Source organism: Pristiophorus japonicus, chromosome 13, assembly GCF_044704955.1.
Source record: "Pristiophorus japonicus isolate sPriJap1 chromosome 13, sPriJap1.hap1, whole genome shotgun sequence".
Classification (NCBI taxonomy): Eukaryota; Metazoa; Chordata; class Chondrichthyes; family Pristiophoridae; genus Pristiophorus; species Pristiophorus japonicus.
Genome location: NC_091989.1, coordinates 38112672 through 38120018, shown reverse-complemented (window position 1 = coordinate 38120018; position 7347 = coordinate 38112672).

Below are 7347 nucleotides of genomic sequence, written 5' to 3'. Positions count from 1 at the left end.
CTGGGGGGCCCCCCTCCTCCCTCCCCCCCCCCCACCTCCCTCCCTCCCTCCTCCCCTCTCACCTTCCCCTCCCTCCCCCCTCCTTCCCTCCTCTCTCCTTCCCTCCTCTCTCCCTCCCTCCTCTCTCCCTCCCTCCTCTCTCCCTCCCTCCTCTCTCCCTTCCCTCCCTCTCCCTTCCCTCCTCCCTCCCTCCCTTCCCTCCTCTCTCCCTCCCTTCCCTCCTCTCTCCCTCCCTTCCCTCCTCTCTCCCTCCCTTCCCTCCTCTCTCCCTCCCTTCCCTCCTCTCTCCCTCCCTTCCCTCCTCTCTCCCTCCCTTCCCTCCTCTCTCCCTCCCTTCCCTCCTCTCTCCCTCCCTTCCCTCCTCTCTCCCTCCCTTCCCTCCTCTCTCCCTCCCTTCCCTCCTCTCTCCCTCCCTTCCCTCCTCTCTCCCTCCCTTCCCTCCTCTCTCCCTCCCTTCCCTCCTCTCTCCCTCCCTTCCCTCCTCTCTCCCTCCCTTCCCTCCTCTCCTTCCCTTCCCTCCTCTCTCCCTTCCATCCCTCCCTCCCTTCTCTCTCCCTTCCCACACTCCCTCCCTCCTCTCTCCCTTCCCTCCCTCCCTCCCTCCTCTCTCCCTTCCCTCCCTCCCACCCTCCCCTCCCACTCTCCCTCCCCTCCCACCCTCCCCTCCCACTCTCCCTCCCCTCCCACCCTCCTCTCTCCCTCCCCTCCCACCCTCCTCTCTCCCCTCCCCTCCCACCCTCCTCTCTCCCCTCCCCTCCCACCCTCCTCTCTGCCCTCCCCTCCCACCCTCCTCTCGCCCTCCCCTCCCACCCTCCTCTCGCCCTCCCCTCCCACCCTCCTCTCGCCCTCCCCTCCCGCCCTCCCCTCCCGCCCTCCTCTCGCCCTCCCCTCTCGCCCTCCCTCCCACCCTCCTCTCGCCCTCCCCTCCCACCCTCTTCTCGCCCTCCCCTCCCATCCTCCTCTCGCCCTCCCCTCCCACTCTCCTCTCGCCCTCCCCTCCCGCCCTCCTCTCGCCCTCCCCTCTAGCCCTCCCCTCCCACCCTCCTGTCGCCCTCCCCTCCCACCCTCCTCTCGCCCTCCCCTCCCACCCTCCTCTCGCCCTCCCCTCCACCCTCCTCTCGCCCTCCCTCCCGCCCTCCTCTCGCCCTCCCCTCCCCCCCTCCTCTCGCCCTCCCTCCCACCCTCTCTCGCCCTCCCCTCCCACCCTCCTCTCGCCCTCCCCTCCACCCTCCTCTCGCCCTCCCCTCCCACCCTTCTCTCGCCCTCCCCTCCCACCCTCCTCTCGCCCTCCCCTCCCACCCTCCTCTCGCCCTCCCCTCCCACCCTCCTCTCGCCCTCCCCTCCCACCCTCCCCTCTCCCTCCCTCCCCTCTCCCTCCCTCCCTCCCCTCTCCCTCCCTCCCCTCTCCCTCCCCTCCCCCTCCCTCCCCTCCTCCCCTCCCCCCTCCTCTCTCCCTCCCCTCCCCTCCCCCCTCCTCTCTCCCTCCCCTCCCCCTCCCCCCTCCTCTCTCCCTCCCCTCCCCTCTCTCCCTCCTCTCTCCCTCCCCTCCCCTCTCTCCCTCCCTCCCCTCTCTCCCTCTCTCCCTCCCCTCCCCTCCCTCTCTCCCTCCCCTCCCCTCTCTCCCTCCCCTCCCCTCTCTCCCTCCCCTCCCCTCTCTCCCTCCCCTCCCCTCTCTCCCTCCCCTCCCCTCTCTCCCTCCCCTCCCCTCTCTCCCTCCCCTCCCCTCTCTCCCTCCCCTCCCCTCTCTCCCTCCCCTCCCCTCTCTCCCTCCCCTCCCCTCTCTCCCTCCCCTCCCCTCTCTCCCTCCCCTCCCTCCCCTCCCTCCCCTCTCTCCCTCCCCTCCCCTCTCTCCCTCCCCTCCCCTCTCTCCCTCCCCTCCCCTCTCTCCCTCCCCTCCCCTCTCTCCCTCCCTCCCCTCTCTCCCTCCCCTCCCCTCTCTCCCTCCCTCCCCTCTCTCCCTCCCCTCCCTCTCTCTCCCTCCCCTCCCCTCTCCCTCCCCCTCCCTCTCTCCCTCCCCTCCCCTCCCACCCTCCCCTCCCCTCCCACCCTCCTCTCTCCCTCCCTCTCCTCCTCTCTCCCTCCCTCCCCTCCCACCCTCCTCTCTCCCTCCCTCCCCTCCCCTTCCACCCACTCCTCTCTCCCTCCCCTACCCTCCCACCCTCCTCGCTCCCTCCCCTCCTCTCTCCCTCCCATCCCACCCTCCTCTCTCCCTCCCCTCCCCTCCCACCCTCCCCTCCCCTCCCACCCTCCTCTCTCCCTCCCTCCCCTTCCGCTCCCATCCTCCTCTCTCCCTCCCTCCCCTCCCCTCCCACCCTCCTCTCTCCCTCTCCTCTCTCCCTCCCCTCCCACCCTCCTCCCTCCCCTCCCACCCTCCTCTCTCCCTCCCCTCCCACCCTCCTCTCCCTCCCTCCCACCCTCTCTCTCCCCTCCCCTCCCACCCTCCTCTCTCCCTCCCCTCCCACCCTCCTCTCTCCCTCCCCTCCCACCCTCCTCTCTCCCTCCCCTCCCACCCTCCTCTCTCCCTCCCCTCCCACCCTCCTCTCCCCTCCTCTCTCCCTCCCCTCCCCTCCTCTCTCCCTCCCCTCCCCTCCTCTCTCCCTCCCCTCCCCTCCTCTCTCCCTCCCCTCCCCTCCTCTCTCCCTCCCCTCCCCTCCTCTCTCCCTCCCCTCCCCTCCTCTCCCTCCCCTCCCCCTCCTCTCTCCTCCCCTCCCCTCCTCTATCCCTCCCCTCCCCTCCTCTCTCCCTCCCCTCCCCTCCTCTCTCCCTCCCCTCCCCTCCTGTCTCCCTCCCCTCCCCTCCTCTCTCCCTCCTCTCCCTCCCTCCCCTCCCCTCCCCTCCCACCCTCCTCTCTCCCTCCTCTCCCTCCCACCCTCCTCTCCCCTCCCCTCCCACCCTCCTCTCCCCTCCCTCCCACCCCTCCCACCCTCCTCTCCCCTCCCCTCCCACCCTCCTCTCCCCCCCCCAACCCTCCTCTCCCCCCCCCACCCTCCTCTCCCCCCCCCCCACCCCCCCCCCCCACCCTCCTCTCCCCCCTCCTCTCCCCCCCCCCACCCTCCTCTCCCCCCCCCACCCTCCTCTCCCCCCCCCCACCCTCCTCTCCCCCCCCCCACCCTCCTCTCCCCCCCCCACCCTCCTTTCCCCCCCCCCACCCTCCTCTCCCCCCCCACTCTCCTCTCCCCCCCCACTCTCCTCTCCCCCCCCCACCCTCCTCTCCCCTCCCCCAACCCTCCTCTCCCCTCCCCCAACCCTCCTCTCCCCTCCCCCAACCCTCCTCTCCCCTCCCCCAACCCTCCTCTCCCCCCCCCCCCCACCCCCTTCTTCCCCCACCCCCTTCTCCCCCCACCCCCTTCTCCCCCCACCCCCTTCTCCCCCTCCCACCCCACCCCCTTCTCCCCCTCCCACCCCACCCCCTTCTCCCCCTCCCACCCCCCTTCTCCCCCTCCCACCCCCCTTCTCCTCCTCCCCTCGACAGAAGAGAGAGAGAGACACACACAGACAGAGAGATAGAGACACTGACAGAGACACACTGGGGGGGCCGTCCCAGTACGCTGTTGGAGGATTCCCGGTGCTGCAGTCGGTAAGTAGAAAATGTTTTATTTATTGATTTTTAAAACTTTTTTTATTTTTTATTAATTTTTTTGGATTGATTTATTGGTTGATTTATTGATGTATTTATCATTTATTATTGATGATGGCTCTTTTTTTGTAAAACTGAAGTGTTTAATGTTTGTAAGCTTCCCTTTAAACCCCCCCCCATTTGTAACCTACGCCTGATTTTCTGAAGTGTAGACAAGGTTTTTTTTTGAACGTACAAAAATCTTCACTTACTCCATTCTGAGTTAGTTTGGAGTAAGTTTTCACTGCCTAAACTTTGAAAACAGGCGTAAGTGGCCGGACACGCCCCCTTTTGAAAAAAATTCTGTTCCAAAGTGAAACTGTTCTAAATGACTAGAACTGGAGCAAACTAAATGTGGAGAATTCAAATTTCTAAGATACTCCATTCTAAACCAGTTGCTCCAAAAAAACAGGAGCAACTCAGGCCGAAACTTGGCCCCAATAACAGAAAAGGTCCTGCGTAGGCCGCTCACCGGCTTCTCCATTATAAATACTGCTCCTGTGCGGAAATTTAAAGGGACTGCGCACTGAAAGAAGCAGGTTGTGCCGAACACAGCACAGCTTACAGGGAACATTGGTATGATACGCCGTTAACGAGCCAGTTGCTCCGATTTACAGTCATGTTTAGCAAATTCCTTTTTAAAGTCTATAAATAATCCAATCTGGATTTACCCAAATTATTAAAAGAAAATATAGTACATTACTCATGGAGATGAGTCATGAATAATGGAAAACTGATTTATATTTTCTTCTGAATGTCCTATTATTTCTTACAACAAATTGTATTTTTAAATAGCGCCTTTAACGTCCCAAGGTGCTTCACAGTAGTGTATCAGACAGAAAATTACATTGAACCAAAGAATTGCAGCCACTTTATACGTAGTAAAAGAAGCAATAATGTGACAGAAAATCAGCTCCTGATTAGTGAATGGAATTCTTTATTGTAGATTTAAATATATTGAGCACTTTTGCTTCTGAATTAATCCAATTTTAACTGTACATTGCTGAAATTGGTAGGGAAATATTCAAAAGGAAAGTGTACTTTCAAGAAATGTTTCTTAATTTGATACTCTGATTCATTTATTGTGAGCCAACAAAGTGACTTGTTATATTTAATCTGATGGGTTTGTTTAATTGTACTACTTGTGCTCAATTTTTAAATGAGAAAATTGATTCAGTAGGTGACCCTGTTCTATCGATAATCTATAATGTCTGCTGATTTAAAATGTTACTGTAAATTATATAAATTACTTTTAAAGGAGAAATTGCATCTTGTTTTATAATAAATGTAAAATTTCATTGATAGGTTACCTAGTCTTTGCAAATGCAGACTAGCCACCTTTATTTTTATTTGAAACCAAATTCTAGTGTGTTAAATACCTTGGGTTGGGTTGGGGGTGGGGGGCGGTGGGGGAGAATAAATATGCTCTTTTAGTATATTCAATTCATACTTTTATATTTTATACTTTCTGAAACATTCCACAGCTGCAAACTCCAGGTAGCGAACGTAGAGACAAAAGGTGCAATGTCATTTAATTCTATATTACATTTGGGGAAATACCTTCTAACCCCACACAATTATAATTTTTATTCAATTTATTGGGCTCGTTCTCCGAATGAGAAGCTCGAGGCATAAATCATGGCTTTATACAAAGATTATTTATTACATACTAGGAAGATAGATACATACGGAATGAAACAATACAAGTACAAAGTCTGAAATCCGGCAACTTTGGGATTGAGACTGTGCCGGTTTTTGGATTTTGCCGGATTTCGCTGTTGGCACACTTCACCGCCCGCCGATCCTCCGTTCCTCTCCCCCGGTGCTGTGTTTTTCTTTTACCAGTTTCCTCGTCCCTCACTGCCCGATATCACCATTTTGGCTGCCTCAAAAATGCCCGGTTTTCAGACAATTCCGGTTTTCGGACAGTCGGATTCGGGACGTTGCACCTGTATCTGCACTCCATACACTGTTGGGGGTTAAGGAAGTTCAAGGTATTTAAAATTGCTTTAAATAAAAAGAAAACCTCACTCAAATGCAAAGCCTTATTAAAGAGCCTGCACTATACTAATCCCATAAAATAAAACTTTAACTATACTTAAGGTTGGTTGAGATCTGTAGAAGCCTTGCAGATGTCTCCATGCTTGCAGATGGTGAAGTAGCACATGTTCTGAGGATTGGGACAGCTGTGGAGGAAGTCAGCTGGAAGAAGCAACAGAAAGACAGCTTCCCCCGCATGGCCATTTTTACAGTCCCCTTGAGTGGGACCACACCCGTGGGGTGGGCTTGAATTTGTTTTTTGTACAACAAAACTCTAAAAGGAGTACAAGAAGCGCTGGTAGAGAACTTGTGCTGGAGGAGCCTTTATCAGTGGAAGAGAGGAAAGAAAACATGGCACATGGCTCATATGCTGATCATCTGCAGCAGAGCAAAACTGTTGCACAGGGTGTATTATATGCTGGAGTGCTTACATAAAATAGATCCAGTGGAGACCTTGGCACAGTGGAGAGAGTATAGAGCAAGGAATGCTACTGTACACATTTTGATCAGCTACACTGCGCTTTTGGCAGAGAATTCTTCATGTAATCCATGCGGCTGCTCTGGTAAGCAGACTGGTGTTTTGTGCTCTCAGACTGCCCAGTGAAGACTCTTTAGAAATGAAAAAAGATAACTGCTCATTGCCATGGCCAGAAAACTATACTTGTTTTTTTAGATTTTAGGCGAGTTATATTTATTTTCCCAAACCACTAATAAGATGTAGGTAGGGCTACAGACCTTCTTGTGCATCACCATAGTTCAGTCAGGCCTGACAAATGTCAGTCAGTTCTGATGAAAGGCCATCAACCTGAAGCATTAACTCTGTTTCTCTCTCCACAGATGCTGCCTGACCTGGAGTGTTTCCACCATTTTGTGTGTTTATTTCAGATTTCCAGCATCTGCAGTATTTTGCTTTTTTTTAGGCCTGTGCTATGGATCGGCCACAAGATGGTGCTCTTAAATAGTAGGTTACAAGCAATTACACGATTTAGCCTTCTATTTCAGGAAGAGATAATTTCATAATTTAAATCAAATATACCCCATTAGGCGCAAGCGTTTTTTTTTTTAGAACGTTTTCTCCTAGTGCGGCTCTTAGAGGCTCAAGTCTTATTTTATATTGGCTTTAGGATTTGCATTCTATCTTGGTGAGGTATGAAAAGGTTGGTGTTGCCGTGCAGGATTTGTTATACAGGCTGTGTTTCTGGGAGAGCTAAGACCAAGCTGCTCTGGAAACAGTTAGACACTGATGGAAGTGCATGCTGTGGTTAATGCGACAGTCTATAGCTTCAACTTTTTCAAACATATTTTAATGCCGGGTGCGATTGGTGACACAGTAACGTCATTCTACCCCCAATGGTGTGACGGCTGAAATTTATACAGAGCTATCATTATCAGGAAACTGACCACAAAACCATTTAACATTAGAGATATGTTTATTTTCAAGAGTTAGATTAAAATCAGCTTCATTTTTAAACCAAAATTAATGAAATTCCGTTCAAATGAACGAGACTTGGGTTTCTCTGCAGTACAAACATATTACAGGGTCACTTCTGTTTCCAGTTAATAAAAAGCACTTACTCATATATAAATGAATATTTTATATTTTCATAGTTTTTTCAGCATTTGTTTGTGAGGCCCCACAGGTTTTGGTACTAGCCTGCATTTTTGAGAATGTAACTAGTAGTGGCCAAGGG